At 40.1% G+C, this 26,788-nt stretch overlaps 1 protein-coding gene across 2 annotated transcripts in view; it reads left to right on the top strand.

The window, feature by feature from the left end:
• The window catches only part of rhbdl3 (rhomboid, veinlet-like 3 (Drosophila)), a 72,888-nt gene that overhangs the window by 2,781 nt on the left and 43,319 nt on the right, over positions 1-26,788 (top strand). The gene's annotated exons all lie outside the window — the stretch shown is intronic.

The raw sequence follows: 26,788 nt of genomic DNA, 5'->3' as shown, positions 1-26,788 counted from the left end.
CACATGCACAGACACACACAACCGAGAAACCCCAGGAGAAGAGAAACAGCGACTGGCTGATCATGCAAGCAGCAGGTCTGACAGGACTGACAGACGGCAAATGAGCCCCCCCTCTATCACACAAACACACGCACACTTATGCCCACACAGCTTGCAGTGTGTGCGACTACTGCATCACCTGCTCGGCATAGGGCCCCCCACTTTCTCATGTGGGGAATTGTGTGCATATTTATGTGTGTGTGTGCGTGAGTGCAGTGGTCAGCTGGGATTTTTAGGGTTGAGACTGAGGCTCGTGTCAGCCTCACTTTTAAGGGGGAGACAGAGGTCCCGTGGGATTATGGTGTGTGTGTGTAAGTGATGGCGGCATTAAGTGGGCCTCTCAAGCCGCTGTCTCCATGTGTGCTGCACAGCTTGGAGTTTCCTCAAGTGGGCGTCGGTCAGAAAAAAGCAAATGGCAGGGTCTCTACTCACCGTGGTAGCAACAAATATCCTTTCACTCTTTCGGTCTCCTTTCCTTCTTGGTTCACACAATGAGTTGGTCCATTTGTCAAGGGGCTGACCTCGGGGACCCCCAGCTTCTGTGAAGCGACAAGAGAAATGATGGGCCACTGAAGACCAGGAAAAGAAGGCTTTTAATCCACCCTGGCAGCCCGTGTTACTGCATGTGGAACAAAAGATGAAAGCTACTGAAAAACAAAGAGCAATTCAATTCAATTCAATTCAATTCAATTTTATTTATATAGCGCCAAATCACAACAAAAGTCGCCTCAAGGCGCTTCATAGATACAGAGAAAAACCCAACAATCATATGACCCCCTATGAGCAAGCACTTTGGCAACAGTGGGAAGGAAAAACTCCCTTTTAACAGGAAGAAACCTCCGGCAGAACCAGGCTCAGGGAGGGGCGGCCATCTGCTGCGACCGGTTGGGGTGAGAGAAGGAAGACAGGATAAAGACATGCTGTGGAAGAGAGACAGAGGTTAATAACAGATATGATTCAATGCAGAGAGGTCTATTAATACATAGTGAGTGAGAAAGGTGACTGGAAAGGAAAAACTCAATGCATCATGGGAATCCCCCGGCAGCCTACATCTATTGCAGCATAACAAAGGGAGGATTCAGGGTCACCTGGTCCAGCCCTAACTATATGCTTTAGAAAAAAGGAAAGTTTTAAGCCTAATCTTAAAAGTAGAGATAGTGTCTGTCTCCCGAATCCAAACTGGAAGCTGGTTCCACAGAAGAGGGGCCTGAAAACTGAAGGCTCTCCCTCCCATTCTACTTTTAAATACTCTAGGAACAACAAGTAGGCCTGCAGAGCGAGAGCGGAGCGCTCTAATAGGGTGATATGGTACTACAAGGTCATTAAGATAAGATGGGGCCTGATTATTTAAGACCTTGTATGTGAGGAGCAGGATTTTGAATTCAATTCTGGATTTAACAGGAAGCCAATGAAGGGAAGCCAAAACAGGAGAAATATGCTCTCTCTTTCTAGTCCCTGTCAGGACTCTTGCTGCAGCATTTTGGATTAGCTGAAGGCTTTTCAGTGAGTTTTTTGGACATCCTGATAATAATGAATTACAGTAGTCCAGCCTGGAAGTAATAAATGCATGAACTAGTTTTTCAGCGTCACTCTGAGACAGGATATTTCTAATTTTAGAGATGTTGCGCAAATGGAAGAAAGCAGTCTTACATATTTGTTTAATATGTGCGTTGAAGGACATGTCCTGGTCAAAAATGACTCCAAGGTTCCTCACCGCGTTACTGGAGGCCAAGGTAATGCCATCCAGAGTAAGAATCTGATTAGATACCATATTTCTAAGATTTTCAGGGCCGAGTACAATAACCTCAGTTTTATCTGAATTAAGAAGCAGAAAGTTAGCGGCCATCCAGGTCTTTATGTCTTTAAGACATTCCTGCAGTTTAACTAATTGGTGTGTGTTATCTGGCTTCATGGACAGATAGAGCTGGGTGTCATCTGCATAGCAGTGAAAATGTATGCTATGTCTTCTAATGATACTGCCTAAGGGAAGCATGTATAATGTAAACAGAATTGGTCCTAGCACTGAACCCTGTGGAACTCCATAATTAACCTCAGTGTGTGAAGAGGACTCTCCATTTACATGCACGAATTGGAGTCTATTAGATAGATATGATACAAACCACTGCAGCGCAGTACTTGTAATACCTACAGCATGTTCTAATCGCTCTAATAGGATATTATGATCAACAGTATCGAATGCTGCACTGAGGTCTAGCAGGACAAGCACAGAGATGAGTCCACTGTCAGAGGCCATAAGAAGATCATTTGTAACCTTCACTAAAGCTGTTTCTGTGCTGTGCTGAGCTCTGAAACCTGACTGAAACCTGACAAGATCCAAAGATTTATGAGTAAAGATACACATTTCAAAGTTCATCTGTATGTGTGGAAGTCTATTTCATGTGTTGGATACTTTATTTGGTAAATATAAGATGTGAATGAATAGAAATATGTATGGTTCAGAGATGTGGAACAAGGGAAGAGAGGGGTGTGACATGCAACAGGTCACCAAACAAGTTTTCAAAACAAAGAAAAGTCATGACTTAGTGGACTGACCGGTAAGAGGTCAATCAAGTACAGGTAACAAAGTCCTTTCTTCACGTTTATAACATATTATCATCGTATTTGAGGACAGCTGAGAACATCTGTCGATTCTAAACGAAAAAAAAGAGCAGTTTTTCTTGGCTGACAGGTTGTATACATTTGTTTCTTTAAAAGATATCCCAGTATGTAAACTTGAAAATGCCTCACGAATGAAAATCTCACCTTCTAATAACTAGATGTTACAAATCAGCTAAAAATACAGCGTCTAATGTTGAGGACAATGATGCATCTTTTCTGTTAATCAGTCCTGACACCTCTGTATGGTCTCGACAGCGCGCATTTTATCCTGTCATCTCTCTCAGTGATGTTTGCACAGCAAAGAAACTACAGGATCATTTTCTCTCATTCTTTTCAGCCTCACTCTTTGGCTTTGCTCCCAACTCTTTAAAGCAGTTTGAGCTGTGTAAAAAAAAACAACCCTTTGCCATCCTATCAATTTTACCAGCTCCCACGTGACTCTGTACATACAGCTATCATTTCTGGATTTCAGACCATTGGGGACAGGAATCAAAGTGCTGCGTTGCTCTGTTTCCCCCTCACTCCTCTCTCCAGTCCCTGGAGAGGATTTTGTTGCTGTATAAGTGCTTTCTTTCTCTGCACACAGGAAGCAAGAGAGCAAACCTCAGAATGCTTTGATTCATGTTTCCCATCGCCTGAAACAAACATCGAGACTCAACACAGACACAGGCGATATCTAATGAAGCAGAGGAGATGCTGTTAGCGCGGACAGCAGCTGCACTGCCCTCGCTCTCCCTCATAATCAAAGTGTCCCAGCCTCTGTTTGTCCTCTAGACACACAAATCTGAAAAGGCTGCAGTCATTGTAGCGTGATTACACACGGCACATGTCATCAGAAGAAAAAGAAAGGGCCCTTTACAGATTCTTCTTTCTACCCTGACTGATTTGCACACCAGAGCTCAGATAATGATGTTTCTTTTTTTTCTTTTTCTTTTTTTGAAGGTTTCTGTGGATTTAATCAATCCAGTTTATGTCTAGGATTTATTTGATAAACCATATTAAGCATGTTTAAATCACACGGTAAAATGGAGGAAACACATTTGTTTTGCTCAGCCAGGGAAGGCACATCAGATGGCTTTTTATGTGTGACTGGGAGCGCTAAAGATTTCTTTTTCAACCCGCTGGTAAAAAAAGTGTCTAAAAAGCGTCTCTCTCCTTTAGCTGTCTTGACCTAGATGGTGATTTTCTTACAATATTGATTGCGAAGAGCTACGTACACACAGCAAAGACTCAAAGTTATTATTTACCGGGGCTGGGACTATATCTGCGTTTGCGATTGCTGATAGTAGAAGTCCCCAGATGTACTGATTGCGACGTGGCTCAGCTCAAATGAGATGAAGCACCTGTAAAGGCAGGATATATACAAACCATAGATTGTCTTCCTCTTCTTTAGAAACTTTTCTTTAGCTAACTCTCGACTGAAGACGCACAACAGGATTGTTTGTCAATTCTCATAAATTGTCAGTGAATACTAATACATCTTTGATTCTGTGTGTGTGTTTGTTTATGTGCAATCCATAAGTGTGTCCACAGATGCCTTTGTGTTGACAGCATGCTCCCAATGCCACTTCGAAAATCCCCCAGGCATGCGCCCACAGGAGCTTAGTGATTAAACACTTTCACATGTCTGCATACTTTCCGTGAAAGTGTTTCCCTTTTAACTTCATGGTTGGTGGCAAAGAAAATCCCAAAACAACTGACTGGAGCCACATAAATCAATGTCTTATAGTTCTTTTAGGAAGGTTGTCTAGCTGGGGAGATACAGTATACAGTACATGTCATTTCTTTTTATTCTTCCTGGAAAATGGGAAGTAGATACAGTTATTTATCAAAACGTGAGGAAAAAACAAAGTTTGTTCAGTTCTAATGAGCTTGAAATTAGTATGTGGTATGACTGCCTTTATTCTTCATCACAGCCTGAACTCTTCTTATTTCTGGAAGTAGTCTTCAGGAACAGTTCTCCGGGCCTCCTGAAGGAGATTCAAAGCTCTTCTTTGGATGTTGGCTGCCTTTTTTCTTTCACATTTTCTGTAAAGATGATCCCAGAGAGGTCACAGCTCCGGGGAGGCCAATCAATGACTGATATTGTTCCATTGTGTGCTTTTCTGTCAGGGTATGTTTTTACTGCACTGGCAGTTCGTTTGGAATCATTGTGCTGAAAGATAAGGCTATGGCCAATCACAATGTTTACAGATGGTGTTGCATTTGGTCAAATCCGAATTCATAAATCCATCAATTTCAAAAGATCCCCAACCCCACTGTCTAAAATGAACGAGCCTTCACCGTGTTTTCCAGATGGCTGTAGACTCTCACTGTTGGGCTTCTCTCCTGAGTCCTCTGATTATTTGAACCAAAAATGTCAAGTTTGGATTCATCACTCCATAAGACCTGTTACCAGTGATTTTCAGTCCAATTTGTGTGTCATTTGGCATCCCTCAGCCTTTTCTCCCTGTTTCACTTCCTTAAGAATGGATTCTTGACAGCCATCCTTCATTTGGGACCATTTCTGATGAGGCTTCAGTGAACCATAGATGGATCAACTGAAGGGCCAACTCTAGCAAGGCCTTTGTTGGATTGTTATTATTATTTTTTGTTGCTGTTTTTCTTTTGGATGTGGCTTGAAGATACTGCTCATCTTCTGTAGTGTCTTTTTTTCACCTTCACATGTCCAGTTTCCTCAAATTATTTAGTGACACGCGGCACACAAAAATATTGATCAATGGCTCTTCAATAATCATGTTTTTGGTGAAGAAAAAGTATCAGATGATGTTATTTTTGGAATTTAAAAAAATAGATTCAGCTAAATAATTGGAACACATTTTGTGTTTTAGCGACATGCTGCAAATAACGAAATACCTAAATACACAGAGATTGGTTCTTTGCTAAGTTGTCTGTTAAGTGTAGAAAAAAAGGTTCATCCCTTGATTTAGGTTCCTTTTTTGTGCTTCAATGATTCACAGCTCAGTGTAAAGTGATTTAACAGTGAAAATGGCCAGGTATAGGGATTGGCAACACGTTCTCACTTGAACATAAGCAAAGAAGTGGATATGTCAAAAGAAAAACTTCAGGAAAGTGTGGAGAATTATTGCTCAACAACAATAAAAATGACAAGCAAGTCTGACTACATGGTAGCAAAATCCAAATAAATTAGACTGGCTCAATACTTTTGCTCATTAGTGTATATTTTCCTGTAAACTGCTGGTTAGTGCCTCCTTCCTCATGACCCGTATATTCTAAAAGATGTCAAGCATGACTGATCGAGGGGAAACCACGAACTTTGTGAATGATGGGCGTAGCCTCCTAGCATCATATACTGGATTTGGGCTCTGGCTCAACGTTAATTTTTGGCCGCCGATGCTGTCGTTGCACAGACACATATCTTATAATTAGTGTTAAGTAACATTCAAACACGGGGTCACCTAATTCTAGTATGCAGATAAACAAGTTATCAAGCAAAAATCTTAAAGGTGATATTTAGCAACTCTGTTGCCACTTAATCTGAAACAATGCACACCATAGGAAACAAGGATATCATGTTGTCTGAGTAAATGAGCGAATGGTCCACCACCCAGTTGACTGGCACTTAATGGAAAGCCAACTGGGAAGCCTCAGCTGCTATTAGCGGTGCATGCAGGGAGAGGATGTCTCGACACGCCCCATCAGTTTTACTTACACTAAAAACAGAAGGAGGTTTAGACAATGAGACAACAGCAGTGAGTGAATCTAGTGGTAGTTAGGTATTGTGTTTGAAGAGGGTAAGGCCTGCATCATTTCAAAGAATGGCACCCGCAGACTGTAAAGGATAAATCATAAGGACCTTTGCCGCTCCCCATTTTCAAGAAATCTGAGACTAGATCAGATGGTCAATGTTTGATCAAAATATTTCCAGGACAGGCGTTTTTTCCCTGTATTTGTACCTTTTATGTCCTTGATATCAATTAGCTTCTAATTGCTTTCTGTGTATAAATTTACTTATTAGTGTTTCTCTCTTTTATCCACATTATTTTTAGTATCCTGATGTGTTTATGAGCCTAATTGCCTCTGACACATACACAGATGGCGAGGTCACAGTTTGCTGACCTGCTCATCCAACGGCACACATGTGATTGACACCAGCTGAGTCCTGGAGATGAGCCAACGACAAACACTTTTTGAAGTGTGTTGTCTCGATTCAGGATCCTGAAAGCAAAATACACTCCGCCTCATTTTTATTGCAAAGCGCCTGGCCTGTGCGGTGATGAAATAACAGAGAGAGCCTCAAACATTTTCATTGAAAGATTTAATCAGTGCTCATCTTTCCCCCACTCCTTTGCCGCTCCCCTGCTCAGCTCTAAATAGATTTCCTTAATGAAAGGCACAGTTCCAGTTGGCGGAGTGTGAAAACAGTTTCTGCTTTTATGCAGAGGTAAAAATAGCCGCCTTGTCTGTCGATCTGTAAATGAGAGATAGACGATGCACCGGTTTATTTGTAATTGGCTACAGTGTGCAAAACACAGCAGTGACATGAATCCGAGGTGTCTCTTTTGATAGCTGAATGGCTCGGTAATTTGGCAACCTCCATATGCCGTGTGTTTGTATGCATGTGCATCTAGTAGATTTGTACACACCGGTCCTGAGAATGTAAATCCATTACTAGAAGTCAAGGGAGGGCAGTGAAGAAGGCGGGGTATGCCTATTGCCTTTTAGGACCAATGCCAGTGCGTACATTCTGATGGGGCTTCTTCACAAATCATCCCTGACTGGTCTGCTTTCTACGTTCTCTTTCATCTCACTTATTACCTCTCTGTCTCTTGTCTCGTTCTTCTGAAATGCGATTTGCCATCAGAGTTAAGTGGATGACACTGCAGATGTGACAAGGCTTCAGTCTCTGTCTGCTCATCAGTGCTTTTATTTAATCTCTTTCCATTAGCTCTGTTCACAGATCCACACATCACCATGCACTAGCTCATCAATGATACAATAACAGCCCAAAAACTGAAGGGCTACAGACGAAAAACATCAAATCAGTGGCTGATAAAGGAGCCTGAGGTATTGTTTTCAGCAAGGCTACATATATTGTGATTGTGAGCCGAGTGCGTGTCTATGTCACTGCTGACACAGCTCACAATAAGCTATTTTTTGTCTGGAAGATCATGTTGTAGTCTCTCTAGCTGTGAGATTGTGAGAGTTTTGGCTGAAACTGGGTTCTAGTTTATTCCTGAATGATGGCTTTTGTTGGTAACCTGTCATTTTTGCACTGTTTTTAACCATTAATGCGGTGGCATTTCTCAACACCACTTATCAATGTTGGGATGGTTTAGTTAGCTCTGATGGTTAAAACAGAAGAGTTTAATTTTAAGAGAAAAGCTTGGTCCCGCTCTGTGCTGTATGTGCCAGCATGACATAAACTCTGGATCCTTTATTGCTCAATGTTACGCTTGTAGGCTGCCTGCAGTCAGCCCGCTGGCTCTGGCCTAAGCTACACAAAATGACTGTTTGATTGTTATGGTCCTGTTAAGCCACTGGGCTTTGCATAGGGCAAAGCACATCCAGTGTGCTCCCGAAAGCCAGCTTAACCTGCAAACACGATTTATACGTGAAAAAAAATCTTTTCATGTTGCAGCATGAAAAGAATTCTCCAAATTCTCCTTTTCTCCTTATTTATTCATCATAATAAATCATAATAACAAGATTTAGCTATCAGCCAATGTTCGGACATCAAACAAACACATTTGCTTACTTTGTTTAGTCTCAGGTATCCAGACTTGTTTTGTCCTCTCCTGCTTTACACAAGCATGTTTTGCTGTCATCTTTTATTTGTTATTTGAACAAAAGTGCCAAAAGGATTTGCTTTTTATAATTATCAAACAGGAATACAACCTTGAAAATTATAGAAGAAAATAGATAGATCTAGCTTTTTCAACACAGCCAATTAGCAGGCATGCTGCAAAAGGTTTTAGTGAGAAAAAAATAACCAAAGCTTATTTTCACCCATAAATAAAGCCAATCTAAGATTTCAAAAATTCTGTTTTTTAGGTTTGAAAACCAGATTTAAGGGGCAATCGCAAAGGAAGCACTTTGCTCAATGTACATCGCTTTGTTGCTGACAACTGGTAGCTTCTAGGCTCGAGGTTGCTCTACACTTTATGGCCAAAAGTATTGGGTTGCACCTCTTAATCTTTGAATTCAAGTGTTTTTGGTCCAGTTGTCATAGATATTTCATGATCAACTATAACTGATATTATTGCAGTGTGGAACATAGCATATATAAAAAAGATGGAGTCATCGAGTCAGGTTAACTCATGAATCATTATTCACTTCTACTAAACAGAAAGCACAACTCAAGTATCAACACGCATAATAGATCATCAACCAGACATGCCAGTGCTCAGGAGAACAATTCCACTGAAAGAAATAGATCTCAGCTCAGCTGAGAAGTGGCCGATTTTATAAAGTCAAGAACAGAGTTTCCGAGTGAGGTATGTTGAGGTGCTTAGTGTGTAAGAGTCATGAATGCTCTGCTGACTCAGTAACTGCAGCATTCCACATATCCTCTTTTATTAACATCAGCATAAAGACTGTGCACCAGGAGCTTCGTGGGATGGGTTACCTGTAGCCATGAGGCTGCTGTAGGTGTACAGTCCTTTATGATTATTGGTAGGTATTTTCTATATCTTATTTTAAAGTTGAGAAAAGTTTAAAGCCCTGTCCACACAGGAACTCAGTTACATTCAATGACTTCAAGAGAGGATGGGCGAAATACCTGCAAAGTGGGCGGGTCCAATTTAAACTTTTCTCAATGTTGAGGCAAATGATTGAGAGCGCAGGATAGCACTCATTGACATATGACAAGGTAGTAAATAAATGAGAGGGTTACCTACAGGAATGTCCACTAGTGATCAACCATCAGCGACAAAGTGATGCTTGATGAGTGAATCCCACTCATCAAGTGGACGGGCTTAACTCAGGATCATCCACTTTGCGTTGCCTACAGTTGTTTCACCTGTTGTCGTTTAAAGTTGATCATGCACGGAGAAACAAATGTAATAAAATATACTTATTCTCTTATTTACTTTATATATGCGCTTACATTTGTATCGTTCAAGACACTAAGTGCGAACCATTTTGTCCAAACCAATCAGATGTAGAGATGCTCCAAAGTCACAAATGTAAGATGGCAAAAACTCATTTAGATAAGAGGATACATTTGAACACTCAATATTCACTTTTTCTTTGTAGGTATTGATGATATACAATATGAGTTACAGAAGTAGTCATATGAAGAAATTAAAAGCTGTAAAAATCTTGCTCATTCTTCCACAGATGACAGCTAGTTTACTTTCTTCGTCTATTTCAACGTAGCAGTGCAGGATCACTGTTTAACAGAGTCCGGTTTCCTTGTAGCAGGTCATCACTCTGATCCTCCAGGGGATCAAAGACACATTGCAGGTCCATTCATTCCTCATTGTATCAACAGGTCTTCCCACAGGTTGCAGAGCTGTTGACAGATCTGGTCATGACCCATTACACATTACAGCAACTAGCAGCTGTGTGCGTGTGTGTTTACATGTGTGGCACACTTGTAAGCTAAGCAGTTCTTGAACCTTGTGGCACATGAAATACAAAATGACTCCCTTTTTCTCAGTTTATAGATGTTGTGTGAATGTTCTCCCCAGTGAGATATCAAGAAAACCACAATTTTAGGACGCATTCCTATGCCATAGGCCATGCAGGTCCACAATGAAGCCTTGCAGGTGTGGTGTTGACACAGGTACAATAACCCTGTGTTTGCTGTGTATACCTGTCTGTGTGTTTCAGTGCTCTGATTTCTGCCTCTTCAGTCAAGCACTTCCCATTAAGGAATGTTTCTGACTGAGTGTTCAGCTGAGCCAACTCTTTCATTCCCCTCTCTTCTCCCAGTAGAAGAAGCGTTTAGTGCTCACTAAGACAGATGGCACATTGACAACCACCTCAAACGAAAGCTGACAACTGCTACCGCAGATGTTTAGGCCCATGTGCTGGATTCATAATGCTGGCTGTATTTGCTGAGTTTGAACTCTAAATTGTTTGTTGGCTTTCAGATCACTTTGTCTCACTATGTGCTCAGCTGTCCGTGAAGCGCTGTTCTAACAAAGTGCTTCTCCAGCGACTCCTTGTTTATTCCCACACCTCCTTGTCTCTCCGGAGAGTTTGCAGTCATGACAGACTGTTGTGCAGACAAGAGGAAAAATGCATAATTCAAAGGTAATGGCATTTTTTTCTTTTTTGCTGCTTTTTTTTTTTTTATTACGCCCACAGTAAAACTTTAGGTGGTGAGCTCAGATCGCATTTTTCTGGATTTACTTCTCTAAATTTACTAAAACCTTTTTCTTAGTTTAGGGGCATTTTCCATCCATACATTTGTCACAAAAACAAAACAGTACTGTGAAAAAAATCTGAATTTCTTGATTAAAGGTGTAATAGGTGCAATATGTTATTGAAACATGTCCAAAAATACATGGAAATATAGCACATAAGGCAAAAGCAGAGTTTGTTCAATTCTAATAGGCTTAAAAGTCAATATTTGGTATGAAAATCTTTAGAAGCTTAGTGATTAAACACTTTCACATGTCTGCATACTTTCATGGAAAGTATGCAGACGTTTGCTTTAAACATCATGGGTGGTGGCATAGCTGAGAAGATAGATACATGTGCGTACAGTATACAGTACCTGACATTTCTTTATATTTTTTATAGGAAAATGGAAAGTAGATACAGTTATTTATTGAAATATCTGCACACATACATTAAAATATAGTATAGAAGGCAAAAACTAAGTTTGTTCAGTTCTAATGAGCTTGCAAGTCAATAATTGGTGTGACCACCTTTATTCTTCAGCACAGCCTGAACTCTCTTTGTTTCTTTAAGTAGTCTTCAGGAGTAGTTCTCCAGGCTTCCTGAAGGACATTAAATGCTTTGGATGTTGGCCGATAGTGCTCTGTTGTGTGTTCTTCTATTCATGCTTTTACTGCTTTTGTTGAAAAATGAAGCTGTTGCTAATCAAAACCTTTCCAGATGATAATTCAGGGTAAATCAAAATCTGAAGACACTTTTCTATCTCCGTATTTCCATCAGTTTTCACACCAACACCATTCCCAATACCACTGTGTGAAATGCAGCTCCAAGCTGTAGACACTCACAGTTGTACCAGCTTTGAGGTCACGTGACTCTGTTTGTCTCTCATATTTTTCACAAGTTCTGCTAAAGAAATGGGAACAAAGTTTGCCTTTATTTATCTATTTACTTATTTATCTTTTACAGGCTGCTAGTAGTAAAATGTGTACAGACACAATTTAAAATGGATTCTTTTCTATGTATAGACACATATAAGAAAGATAAACACTGGAGCCAAGCAGCCAATGTCCAAAAACCCCTCCAAAACATATAAGACCTCCAGAAAGCCTGGAGAACTCTTGCTCAACACCACTTTAAAAATGAACAGAAAATGTGTCCATTCTCTCTTTTGTCTGTGCTCAGTGGCTTCTCTGGTTTGTGTTCACATGACAACTTTCCAGAAGCAGACTGTATATAACCCCCAAACTGCTGTCACTTTACTTAATAACGCACTTAGAAGAATATAAACAATTTACTTGACACGGTACAGGTGGGACTGTGGGCCTGGACGCTTTGTTATAACTTTTTGCAGAGCAGTTGTTCTCTCTGCAGCCCTCACATCAGGTTCCTCTGTCTGCCACATCAAGATTGGTTAAATAAATTAGGCAGACAAGTGACTTCCCTCAGACTCGGTGCCTGCCCCAGTTTCAAGATCAGGAAGCTGGCTTCAAGAAAGGGAGAGAGATGTTTACTGTTTACTAATGTGGGTAATCATAGAGTCACGATTGAGATGATAATATCATCACACATTACCCACAGTAACGATGGTATTGCACTGATTTTGTAGCAATTGATACATCATGGCATCTAAGTAAATAACTAAATAAGAAAATATTTTTAGCAGCTGCATTTTGCTGTCAGTGTGTATATGTGTGTGTGTGTGTGTGTGTGTGTGTGTGTGTGTGTGTGTGTGTGTGTGTGGGACCTCAGTAGGTCACATTAGTGGAGAATTCTCTTTAGAGTGTCTGCGTGTTTTATTCGAAATGTTGGTATTTGGTGACAGCACAATGATAATGGTGTCCCTAGAGAAAGTGATACGTGATACTGATACTTAGCCCCATCCTACTGTTTCCTTACTGCTTTCTTATTTTATTTTCAAGTATATAAGGTTCCCTTGCATTTATTTATTGCCATGTTTGATGTTATACCTATAAAGTAATGTAATGTAACATTGACCAATAAAACCCCCATAAAGGGTATGCCTTAGGGTGTCATCCTGGTGAATGGCGGTACTTTAAGATTATGCACATCAAGATGACGGTGATGAAAATGCTCAGCATGAGGTTCACTCTGGGATATCATCCACCGATGGATGACATCATAATGGCTTCCTCCATCTTTTGTATACAGTTTCAGAGTAAACCAGAGGAGTTTTGAATGTTGGCAGTTTTAGATTTCAAGAAGAAAGTCAAATTGAAGAAAATGCTTGTAACTTTGGATGGGTTTTATTCAAAAGTTTGAATATTGCAGATAAGAAAGGCAAAACTTTGGAGCTTTTCGTTGTATCTTGGACCAGGAGCTGTTGTGTCAGACTGTTCACATCAGGAGAGAGGCTCTGTGAATTGCATTTTTAAGTCAGGAGTCCAGATCATTCACATTTTTGCAGCCTTCTTACTGACTATGTTACCCATACCACAGCAAAGCAAAGGAAGCTTCCTGATGTTTTTATGTGATTCATGACATCGGTGTTTCTTTGCAAAGCAATTACAATGAATATCAAAAAAAGTTACAAAAAAACTGAGTTATGTTGAAATTGCATGGGTAGTAATTTTATTTTTTTATTTTTATTTAACATAAGTAATATAAGTGTACAAAGTGTATTTGGACTATCTTACACTAAAGGAAGGGAATAACTGGCTTTTTAATAGGCTATTATGTAGTGATTTGAGTTTTTCTTCTGACTTTGAACTCTATATAACCTTAAAAGATGAAAAGAGGTTTTACACACTAAAACATAATTTTGTTAGAGAAAAAGTTGTTATGCGTCTGAGAGTAAACGTTAAATATTAGTGGGGTTATTAGAGATTTTGGAGCTTTTATATTTTATATAAAAGCTCTTTTATGTCAACATAACCGCTTGATTTGTTTGGGTGAGAGGATGGGTCAGTAACTCTCAGACATCTTGGGCCAGCCCGGCAGGCTCAGCAAATGTCCAAGGTGAGTGACAGTGCTTAGCTTTCACACAGATACCATCCTGTCTCCCCTGTGTCGTCTTACAGGGCATCGATGCCAAAGCCTGCCAGCCGGTCCAAAGTGCTGAAGTGGCTAACAGTGCCAAGGGCAAAACCACATCACAGCGTGCAACACAAAATTAGACAAACAGGATCTGCAGCCATTGTAACTCCTTAACTTTCTGATTTGATGTTTACTGAATTCTAGCATCCTTTTGAATATTAGCATTGATACTGCTGACTGCTGCAGTGGCGTCTGTTCATAAAGGGGTAAATAAGATAAACTGCACACTGAATCATTCAGGTTATAAAACATAATCCAGACGTCCTGCATGTAATTTTACAATGAAGGCCCATGGTAAAATACAGGGATATGAAATTAGGTCATAGATGGAGTTGTTCCCACTGATGATAAAAATTTCAGCAGTTTTTCAGCATTGTTTACTATGAAGCATGAGCTTCAGGGAAGATACTTTGATTCCCTTTTCTCTCATGGTTGGACAGGCGTAACTGTTTTTAGACAAAATATATTTTGTACTCCTCAAAGAGAATAGCCTGTGTTGTTCAGCACTGGGGAAAAAACTGTTGCCATAGTTTTACAGCACAGTAATGTCAGACTGTGTGCTTAATTAAGATATTAGTAAGAAATAATAAATCGCTGCTGTAAGTTAGAATAGATCTCGGGCTTGATCCTAGATCTCTTATGGCACTTGCTCATTACATGGACACAAGTTGTAAATTTATAGATTTGATGGTTGGGTTTGTTGATGGCAAGAAATTGCATCTTACATTTTCATTTCAGTTTCTCAACTCAGACCTATAATGCAGACACAGCGGGGCTTATCTGAGCTGTTTTTGACTCTCATGGCTCAGCTATGGCACTGGCAGATGCTGTGTGGGTCTGATGTGCCCCAGTTGTCATGTGAAAATGAAAGGTTTCACAGGGCTCTATGCAGTCCTGTAAAAATCTAAGTATAACCGTACTGTTTCCATAGGAATTTAGAGGGTAAGTTGCAGCACTGGTGTAGCTTATCAAATGCACATCATCAGTTATCATAAAGTGTGACTTCCTCTATGAAAGCAGATGTTTTAGCAGTTTGCTGGTCTGGAGCCTTTAAGTGTGTTTTAACACAATGCCACAATCTTCCCAGGAGTGGACATCCCAGCAAATTCACCCCAGTACTCAGAGAAACTGTAGCAGACTCAAGAGCTACATCTCAGTTAGTAGTACACTTAGAAAAAGACTGAACAATTATGACTTATTAGGAATGGTTTGCAGGAGAAAGCTTCTTCTCTCTAAAACATGACATCATGGCTTAAGTTTAAGCCGAAGTTGTATCTGAACAAACCAGAAGACTTGATGGAACAAATGGAACAATGCCCTTTGAATACATAAGCGTAGAATGGAGATGTTTGACCAGAATACACATCGCCACATTAGACAAAAACCAAACACAGCATATCAGCAGAAACACCTCATACCAGCTGCCAAGCACGGTGGTGGACGGGTAATAACTTGGGCTTGTTTTCCAGTAACCTTGGCATCTTGCAGTCATTGATTAGACCATGAACTCCTCTGTATAGCAAAGTATTGTAGAGTCAAATGTGCAGCCATCTGTCCACTAGCTAAATTTTGGTCCAAAATTGGACCACGCAACAGGACAGGGATCCCAAGCACAACAACAAATCTACAACAGAATAGCTGAAAGGGAAAAGCATCAAGGAGCTGCGATGACTCAGTCAACGTCCAGACTTCAGCCTGTGGTTGGATCTTTTCATAAATAAATGATTGTAAATCTCCATGAATCAAAGCACCATTGTAAAGAACAGGGGACTAAACCTGTTATGCAGTTATGTGAGAGACCGATGAAGTCATGCAGAAAATGACTATTTCAACTTGTTGCTGCTAAAAGTGTTTCTACAAGCTATTGAACTATGGGGCGTACTTGCTTTTTCCACAGGGCTACAATGTCCTGCACCAACTGTATTTTTCACATGACGGTAAAATTAATGAATGACTGAACTTTGGCTATTAGACACACCCTGAATAAAGACCCGCCAGTCAAGAACATAAAGGACTAATAAAGCTTACTGCATTTGATCCTAACATTTCACTATCTGTGGAGAATTTACCAACACTGAGTCTTAGTGTGTTGTTTAATTTAATATCTGTTGAACTCACTGTAGGGAGCTAATTTTCAGCTTAGTAATTCTCATTTAAGGCAAATTGAGGACGGGAATTACTGCTGTGCTAAAAACTGGGAAATGTCATGACTGATTATTATAACTGTTAGATGAAACACAATAAAATTACACTGTTAACCAAACAGTATTTAATATAGATTGGTCACATTATGTCACTGAATAGGGACTATATTTTGGCTGACTGAGATACAGTCTCTCAAATAATTGTTAGCATGGGGGAACATCCTTAAACAGGCTTTTTATGTATAAGGATACACAGTGGTCAGAGGTTGAGATAACAGAGGCTTTTCAAATAGATAATAGGCAACATAGAAATTTTCATATAGCTTTTACTGTTGTAAATTGAGCTGAATTAACCTTCAACAATAGAAAACATGCAAAGGGCAGATATTTCTAGATATGGATTGAAAAGCTTTTAAAAGAAATAAATAGTATTTGTGGATCTTCAACGTTGCTTTTTTGTAGTTGTAATGTGTTTGTGTTCAGCTTACCTCAATAATTAGTCAGTGGATCTAAAGTTAGCTCCGTTCCTGTAAAAAATCAGAATTTGATATGTTGTAGTCAGAATGAATGTTACTCAGCTTTCAGCTTATTACTCTGTCCGGATTTGTTGCGATCACTTTTGTGCTGTGGGGCAGTAAAAACCTCATTTATTGCAATCTCAAAATCTTTTGTATATCCACTTGGTCTCGTAGTGCTGTCTTGAGTGCTGACACTAACCGTAAGGATAACATAAGAGGGAATTGCTGTAACCTGACATTAAGTGAGAGAAGATTCATTTCACAGCATTGATAATGGAAGATTCTCAGCCTGTAAATCCATCCCTAATCCTTTGCCAGCCCAGTGGGGTATTTGCGTTTTTATGTGGTTGTGTCACTTCCAAATGTGGCTGTAGTGATCACAGCGCATCCTTAATGCATTTTGGTGCAGTCGCTCTGTTTACTTGGAATCAGATCAAACAAACTGCATGTTAATGCTGAGTGTGAAAACAGGGCCTGTTCTGTGACAACACCATCACCTTGTCTCCTCTGTTGCAGTGTTTAGTAGAAATCTTCTCAGAGTTACAGAAGGAGATGGGGGTATTTTTATGGTCGTCACTGGGTTTGCTGAAGCCACATTTGCAGACATAGTGGCTCGTCAGAGTGCCTGTCAGAGTCTGACACTGAAGTTGCCATTAGATAACGCTTATCTCCTTCAGGGGAAAAACTGCCAAGGTTACGATAACTTACAGTTCAATTTCAGGTGGAACGAGAATCCATATTTATTATTTTTACAACAGTCTTTCTGAAATAAACTTCACTTTTTAATGAGGTATTTATGTGTGTGCAATCACATATGACATATAACAGACAGTCAACACAGGATTACATAAAGTGCACTGTGCAAAAATTGCAAAAAACAAAACAAAACAAAGACAGTGCAACACCAGACAGAACAGAACAATGCAGGCACAAGACAGTGTGGACACAACAGAGCAAACATGTGCACACACAACAGTATGTGTGTGTGTGTGTGTGTGTGCTTGTGTACTCTAATGAAATCTGTGCATGGATCTTATTATTTCGACTCTTTCTTATTCTTCAGTGAGGATATTGTGGCAACATTGGTGATTCAACTCAGACTGGGAACAGAAAAAGTGTCAAACGGACTCTTTTGCTTACTTTTCTTCAGAACTTGAAGATATGTAAATATGAAGATATGAAGATGCAAGAAAAGGTCAGGAGAGAGTTAACTTAGTTTGGCACAAAAAAAACCCCTAAAAAGTATAAAGCTGGTCATAAGATCCATGAGATGAACAGGAAGAGATGAAGGTTGGATCAGGAAATTTGGTATGCCAAATATACAGCAACTATTTTGTTACTCAGTGACAAGTGGGATCTCAAAATGCCAGTGATGTTGTATGTCTGCAATTTAAGCTGAAGCATCTTCATCAATCCGGTATGTGCAAAATGGAGTTATGGAGCTGTTATTAATCATATCTGTTACCTAGCTAACTCTGATTTATAACTTATTTCAAACAGCTAACCAGATATAGTGTTTAGTGAAATATGCTCTTTTATTTTGGTAGCTAAAGTCATTTTGTTTGTGTTCAAGCACTTAACTACAAATATAGACTGTATATAAATGATGGAAGTAGCCATCATTAGCCACTGTTTTCTGGATTTCCAATTTTAAAACTTCAACTTTTTTTTTTTTGGCCGCTGCCATGTTGCTATTTTTAAGGGTCACGAGTAACATGTCACCCTGACTTCCTCAATGAAGACCCCTGTCATACAAGCCTACAGAGCGGCCGGAGAATAATGTGTATTCCCCAACTGGTTGGTGAGTGGTTGCTGATGGTTGCTTGCTGTTTTCCGGATGAAACCAGTCACAAAGGGGATGTTGCACCAAAAACCTTGCAGTTACTTTGGTCATTAGCAGATTGCCACTTTCACATGTAGCTTGCATGGACTGGTCTGTGGATGGTCCCTGAGTTGAAGTGAAACTTGTAAAAGTACAACAGAAGCCAGAAATATAAAAAGTTTGTCTTCAAAGTAAAAGTTGTCTTACAGCTGCAACCAACATATTGGGGGCAGCTTTTTGAAGGCGAATTGTTTCTGTTTCCAGTTTGTGTTATGTGTTTCACAGAGCAGTTGCCATTTGTTTTCAGCCCAGTCACCATCTTTAACGCAAATCGTAGGCCACCATAGTCTTCTAATGACCGCAGGAAGAAGGTTTGCACTGCAGCACTATATCTCAGTTTGATCCAGAAACTGCTAGTAAGAATTCACATTTATCCTTAGTGACTAGCGGTTGCCAGAAAGTCTGAGGCCTAAGGCTAGCATGCATGTTTAGCAAGCTGCATCCATAAACTGCATGGTGCATCGCCACAAATATCTGTTATTTAGTGACGAGTAATGCACTAATAAAATACCTGAATTTTACTCACCTAAACTGCAACAAAGACTTCAATAATTCAGTTAAAAAGCTTCAAAGTCACTAGCATCACAAAGACAATTGAGACCTCTCATCCAGTGTAGGATGTATTTTTAATGCCATTGTTGAAGCTGAAGACGTTTTCACATCTGAACATGGGAGTCAATGGGGATCGACTTAGCTTTATGTGTTGCATTTTGTTTCTATTTGTCAACTATTCTCAAATATTTACGTAAAAGGACAAAAAAAACCTGAAAGAAGTCAGATATGGTGTTTTTTTGGAAAAAACTATATAATAACCTACGCTTCCTGTAAAAACTTGATTGTGAGGTCTTTGGTTGCTGTATGAATGCAACATAACTGCCTCACATCTTAAACACCTTGAACTGCTTTTTCTGTTTTTTGTTTTTTTGAAACTCGAGTAATGTGGGTTGAAAGAACTCACCTTCTTCTTCTGCCTTAAAAGGAAAGGGGAGTCTACCATGGAGAGAGTGGGGATTGTCTCTTGCTCGCTGATTTCTAAGGATTATGGGAATAGGATTATGAAGTTGAGGGTGCTCGAATGGGACTTTCCACTACTGCCAAGGATCAGGAGACAGCTAACTGGCTGGCTGCCTGATTGTAGCTGATTAATAAAAGCTACTGCTTGCAGAGTGGCCTCCAAAGAGCAAATGAAGGGTTCTGTATACTGGTGTAACATGTCCTTTTGCATGCAGTGTGTTTCTTCTATTAAGGGAGAAATTCTTGTTTAAGATTGACAGACAGTTTCAAAAGTCCCACCCAGCCCAGATGGCTACCTTGAAAATGTTTCTGAGAGCCAGATTAACTCCACCATCCTCACCCCCAGCCTCTCGCAGCTCACCCTTTCCCCCCTTTTCTTTTTGAGATTTAAAGAAAATAAGTCTGGGGCCTCCCCTTGGGGCAGCCCAAGCTCGGGTCCATTTGCCAGCTATTATAGATCATAAATCTCTGTGGTGAATGGAACCGCTGCCATCAGTGGTGCAGGGATTTGATTGTGTTTTGGGGAGAGCTGACCTGAGGGCAGGCCTGTAGCAAAAGAGAGGAATGAATGCGAGAGAAAGACAGCCTGGGGAATGGCTCATTAAACAAATGTTTCTCCCCACTTTTTGTTCCCCTTCTTATCCTGTGAGGAGCTGCTGAATGTGTTGAGCACTGAAGGGACGTTTGATAGAGGGTTTGGCCTGGCTATAATGAAGGGTTCTCACCTCGTTGTAAAGGGGAGGTTTGGGGAGAAAAGGTCACTAATCTCCATCTTTGTCTCAGCGCTGACCTGCCTGTGCCCTTTGCCTGAGTGACATGGATGCTCTGTTATAACTTTGTTGGTGTATGTGTGTGTTTGACATGAATTTTGACTTCTCCATGCCTCCTGGCAGATTAGCTCACGTGTGTGTGTCTGTAAAAGTGACATTTGTGCTCTTGTGGTGTAAAAAGCTTTCTTCCTAGTCATGTCTTGTCTTGCGTGTCCAGTTTGTGTCTTTGTTTGTGTGTTTAATTGTGTTTCCATACATGCTTTTCTCCAGTGTGAATGCTTTCACAAGCACAGACGGGAGGTAAAGTGTTTATTTGAACACATGTTAGACAGCCTGCTGAGGGCCATTCTGTCTGCTACAATCCCCTCTGCTTCTGGAAATGCCCTGGGGGCAGTACAGCTCTCTCTCTCATTTCACCCATCTTTTAAACTATCAACCAGTCTGTCCCGCTCCATATTGCCTTCTGTCAGACAAAATCAAACCCCATCCATACTAATGCAGATAACTCTGAAAGCACATCTTTTTCTTCCCCCCACTCGTGGATGTCAAGGCTTAAATTTGAGTTTTTCCCAATTCTTTCTAAAATGCAGGTAATAGTATTTAAGGAGAAAATGTTGCAGTTTTTTGTTTTGCATGGATTAATGCCATTCTGTCAATGATGCACTTAGGATCTGTTTGTTGGCATGTAATGTATAATTTAATTAGCAATGTGCTTTTTGCTGCTATACCTTGTCCCCTCAATAAGCTTGTTGCCACTGCTGCCAAAGTTCACATGACATTGGATACTCTAAACCCCATGTCAAAAACCACCTGTAGATATCCAAGCATACATCCAAGTCTACACATGCTTGTGACTAGAGATCAATATTGGTAAACCAGCTTTTACCATCAATGCAATTATAATATGTAATTCTGAATTCAGTGTTCAGTACTATACGAATGTCACACTACCAGAAATTTAGTAGTCGGTACGAAAACCGGAAGAACTGCAAGATTCTCGATACCCAGTTGAATGCCAAAACAAAACGATCATCCTGCGGACACAAACTCCTTTATTAAAAAGTCATTTTAAAACACAGACATGGTGGAAAAGTTTACAATTTTTAAATTATATTTTGTTAACAAGACACAGAGTGAAAGGTTAAGATGGTTCCTGAGTAATCTACAAATGTTACATTTGCATTACATTAGCATAAGAGTTTAACGTTTGCTATTGTAAACATTTTGATCTATGAAACAAAAGTTGAGCTTACAAGGCCAAGAAAGATCACATTTTGTTGCTGTGAGTTGAAACTTACTCAAACTGAATTCTTTGAATAGGTCTTGGGTGCTTCGCTACATTGGAAATACTTCCGCCCAACATCAATTGCATCTTGCCTTTGGTGAATCAGTTATGATCCCTTATTAAACCCCCGTTGAACACAGTACTTGTCATGTCGGACCCCAACACACGCACACAGACCAGCGGTATAGTGACAGCAAACACAATCAGTCACTCGTCCCAAACACCTGTTCAGCCCCGCCTCCGCGCTGCCCCGGGAGCTCACCGTGCCACCCCTCCTCTGCAGCGGGCCAGAGACCACGTCCACGCCACAGTACTGTTATTGCAGACTCCGCCTTTTTTACCAATAATTTGGAGCAGAACCAATGTTGAAATCGCACTAGTCTTCTTCTTCTTCTGGATGCAAGGATAGACTAGACCACTTGTAGCTGTACGCTGCCTCCTTCAGTTCCAGAAGACTGGAACATACCTTTACCCATAGGTATGTACTGTCTCGATACATACCTATGGGTTGGGACAACTAATGGTACCACACATATCAGTTCAGGTGACATCCCTACAGCAGTGAAAGTTGAAAGCTGTAAAAAGTCTTGCATGTGATTCGCAGAACGAACTAATAAGCTAAGGGGTGTTCTATTTAGGCCAGTTTCTGCTCCGTCTGCAGGCTGCTTTGCAACCCACCTCCACCCCAGCATCATGTGTCAGTGTCATCTTTGTTCTCATTGTTGCGATTTATGTTTTGTACTGAAGGGGTGATCCCAGAGCCATACATTTCAATTGGTCCTGATTGAGCTGTTTTAATTCATATAGTAAAATCTTTACAAAAACTAAACAAAACCTAAGCATGCATGTATGTAAATCAGCGGTCTCCAACCTTTTTTGCGCCACGGACTGGTTTATGCCGGACAATATTTTCACAGACCGGCCTTTAAGGTGCCGCGGATAAATACAACAAAATAAAACTAGTACCGGTACCGAAAAAAAGAAGATTTATTCATAACACACGTGAAAAGACCCATAAAAACGATAACAAAATAACGCTGAAAACCGATAAAAACCCTGAAATCCATACATTTCACACCTGAGCCTCTACTCTCGCAGCCCGGTACCAAACGACTCACGGACCGGTACCGGTCCGAGGCCCGGGGTTTGGGGACCGCTGATGTAAATCACAGAATCCAATCACAGAACTCTATTGAACCCATAGGAATAACAGTAGTAACACTCACCTATGGTTAGTTTGTTGTCTCATTCACACTCGGTTTATCAAAGTTATTGCAACAGTTGGCTTCCATGGAGTAAGCTTCATCCAACAAGTAGCACCGCAGAACTTGCTAATAAATGTAGAGCCTGAATGTAATGTCTCCCCATTCAGCATCTGTCAAAGAAAACTGCTGATGATATTATGACTGCATCTTGTCACCCACAGACCAAAGTAGCTCTTTGTCTGCAACAGCTTTAAACCAGGAAGGAATGTGGTTTTAAACTTTAAGAGTACATAGGCTTTGTGATTTAACAGTGCAATGAAGTGTGCATCTAAGGGTGTGTTAATGAATATTCAGGGACACACAGTTGGTATGCAGCCCTCTTTTGTGGCGCTCGGTGATAGATCTCAGCTGTCTGTGCAGTGAGCTGCTGTGATGTGTTGGGAATTAGCAGAGATGTCGATGGGACAGATACTCAGCATGCTGCTGGGTGATCAAGGGTATTGATACTGTGTTACCCAGAAACATTCAGTTTAGATTAAGCTGCTCCAAGGTGCTTTATAGTTACATGGAAGTGAGTTTTCTTATTAAGATTATTTGCTTATTAAGATTATTTGCTTAAGGCAGAGTGCCTATGTTTTTTCTATTCGGTCTTACTTAGTGAAGCAGAATAAAGAGGATGCCAGTATTTACAGCAGTGAGTGGCTGCACAGAAAAGAGAGAGCTTGTACAATTTCACACCTTCAGCAGAAACTAATATTACAGTGTAGAGGTTTGCTTAGACCCACTGAACACAGGTTGCACAGCATAACAGCTCTACAGACACTATTAAAATCTAGCGAGTCCATAAAAAATACAAAAAAACTGTGCATTAAATATAGACGGAGACACTTTAAAAAAAGCTACTTTAATACCACCTTAAACTTTGGAGAAATGAAACACCAATTATCATTTTAGTCTTCCAGCCATGAATAAACTGACTGAAATGATGTTTCTGACATTTTTCAGATATCTAGCCTGATCTAATGTTTCACTTGTATGTCTCAATCGTATCATAATGATACCATTAAGCGGATTTTTGCACCATTGCAATTGTAGAAAGGATAAATTTGCAATAAGCATCCCACTCAGGCAGGATTTCCTCCTCAGCCTTAAGTAGACGAGGATCTCTTAATAAACAGTGTCACCTGGGAACTGTACTTATTGCCATTAATGATAACTAAATGTGAAACCACTCCTGTAGTTTTGATCAGGGTTTACAGATGAATTAACTGCGAAGCTGTTTCCATGTCAGTGTGTAGTTGTATGTTTATATGCTATCTCCGTGCAGCACAGTAAGATGTCTACAGATTTAAAGTAATACCTTTGCGTCTGACACCTATCCATATACTCCATCTGTGTATGCACACACACATGTACCCACTGAAGACATCTTCACGTAGATCAACGTTGCCTGGTTACTGGCCAGTTGGCAAGGGAACGGTGACAGCCCATGCTAATTTGTGATGGCCTGAGATGACTCTGTTCGTGCCTACGTGTCTGTGCGCGCGTGTGTGTGTGTATGTGTAAGATCAATGAAGGTTTCTAATCTGTCAAGTGAGACAGGTGACCCAGCAAGGCTTTGATTTGCCCAGACACAACAGCAGACTCTCTAAAATCAATTTATGTTATAGCGACAAAATGAGCAACTTACCTGACTTAACTCAAAAAATATATTTTGATACTGAAGTGGTCCTAAAAGAAGTAGCAGTGCATAATTCTGATCTTTTTTAAAAGATTTTTTTAATTAAAAGAATAAAATGAAGCAGTGTATTCTCACATATTCTTATTTGCATGCTTTTTGATACAGAAATATGTACTGTGTCAGAATTGTCTGTTTCATGGTGAAGTAGACAGAGTAAAAGAAGGCGAGCGGAGAGAGTATATTAGACTACGCGCAAGAAAAAGCAATTACCTGTGGACGGCTACGTGCACTTCCCATCACATAGAACAGGAAAGCAGTGGAGAGAGGAGAAATGAAGACAAAAGGGAGCGGAAGCTGTATCAGGAAAAAAAGGAAAGGAAAAAGGAAAGAGCGGAGATACTGTGGCCGAAAGAGTCTGCAAGTCAGCTGTCTCTGTGAGAGCTGATAAGACTAATCTGAGTGAATAGAGTTTTGGAAGTAATGCCATGCATTTGAAATTTCGAGGGGTTTTTTTTTTTTTTTTGGGGGGGGGGGGGGGGGGGTGATATTGAGACTTTGAGTTTGAATTACTAGGAGGAAGGGATGACATGTCCAGGTGCAACCAGCTGCTCCGCCGAGTGAACTTTAGCTTCGGTGCAGAAAGTTTTTCTATTTGGACTCTTTCTCGTCTTCTAAAAACATGAGAGTTGGTTCAATTTAATGCTCAGACTTAAACATCAAGTGACTTCACTTTTACCATACACAGCTCTGCATTGTTCTTGTATTATTTGTCTGAGTATTTCTTTTAGAACATGACCAAAATATATGTATACACACACACACTCTCTGAGCACTTATGAAACACCTGTGTAACCCTGTTCTATTCAATATGAGTGTTACAACCCTAGCTGAGACTACTGTGACTTATACCTGTGTGGGTGTCTCCTGCCTTAAGTGCCACCCTTCTGTGCAGCTGCCTCCAATCAGCAATTAGGCCAGGAGTGCTTAAGGCCAGAGCTTCAGTGCCAGAGAGCCTTTTTTTTTTTTTTTTTTTTTTTTACAGCTTGTGAGCGATGTTTGTGTCTGGACTTCTTACTCCTGCTCTGTGAAGAAAGGTTGTTTTTGACCATTTAACCTTTTTGATTCTTTTGTTTTTTTGTGCAGCTTCTAGGCATTGTTGTATTTTTACTTCTTTTGATAGTGTTAGCTCCTTGTCCTTCTTTTCTAGTTTAATTATTAATAACAACTTTTATTTAATTGATATTTTTGCCTCCTGGTCTCTTTGTCTTCAACCTGAACACTTTGAACAAGCAATGGCTTACGATAAGGTAACATCCAGTAGTAGAAGCCATACAAATATGTATGTAAATCCATGGAAAGTTATACATGAACAGGTACAGGTACATGAACACACAAGCCTGTAAATATACAGGTAACTGCACATATCCATAGATACATATACATGTGCCGAAGGTAAAAAGAGAAACAAATTTTCATTCAATTTCTACTTGATCTGATACATACTGTGCATGTTCTATACATGGATTTAAATTGTACGTTATTCAAAAGTGCAGTGCAAAGCTTTTTCTTGATGGTGCCATAGTTTCAGTCCTTAGTTTGAAATACACTTTTGTTTTGAATTAGTTGACAAAAGTTGAGTTTTTTCCTACAGAACTATCCCGTATGGCAAAACACTTTTGTAGATTAGCAGGTAATGGAGTAGATAAGCATTATCAATACATTATCATTATATAAAATATTACTTTTGTTCTTTCCCCACTTCTCCTGGTTTTTCAGGTGAACGTCACAATGAGTGAGGACCTTAATGTTACACCATTCTGCCCACAGACATTTGGCCAGTATGCTCTTCAGGGTCATACCCTTGTGCACCTCTGGCCCGCTCTGCAATTGTTAGGTTGTTGCATTTATGTTGTGACTATTTTTGTGTCTGTAATTTCACCAGAGAGCAGACATAAACAGAAATAACCGTTGTCATCACTAGTAAATGTTTTGTTTACCTCGTCAGCAAACATGATAGAGACGCAATATTAGCAATAGTTTGGAATATAATGTAGTATATATCACATATTTATGTTTAAGTGACTTTCTTTATTTCTCACACTGTTCTTCTACGCATCTTCTTCTGCGTCCTTAAGTGGTTTGTAAAATGCCAGCCTTAATAAAATTGACATTTGAATAATTATTGTTCTTAATATTATTATTCTGATTATTATATGTATTTCACATCCCCGAGCTACTTGCATGCACTTCTCAGTGATTACTCT

Source organism: Astatotilapia calliptera, chromosome 6 (genome assembly GCF_964374335.1).
Source record: "Astatotilapia calliptera chromosome 6, fAstCal68.1, whole genome shotgun sequence".
In the NCBI taxonomy this organism is placed as follows: domain Eukaryota; kingdom Metazoa; phylum Chordata; class Actinopteri; order Cichliformes; family Cichlidae; genus Astatotilapia; species Astatotilapia calliptera.
Note: the sequence above shows the minus strand (reverse complement) of the source record. Positions and strands in the feature narration are given on the sequence as shown.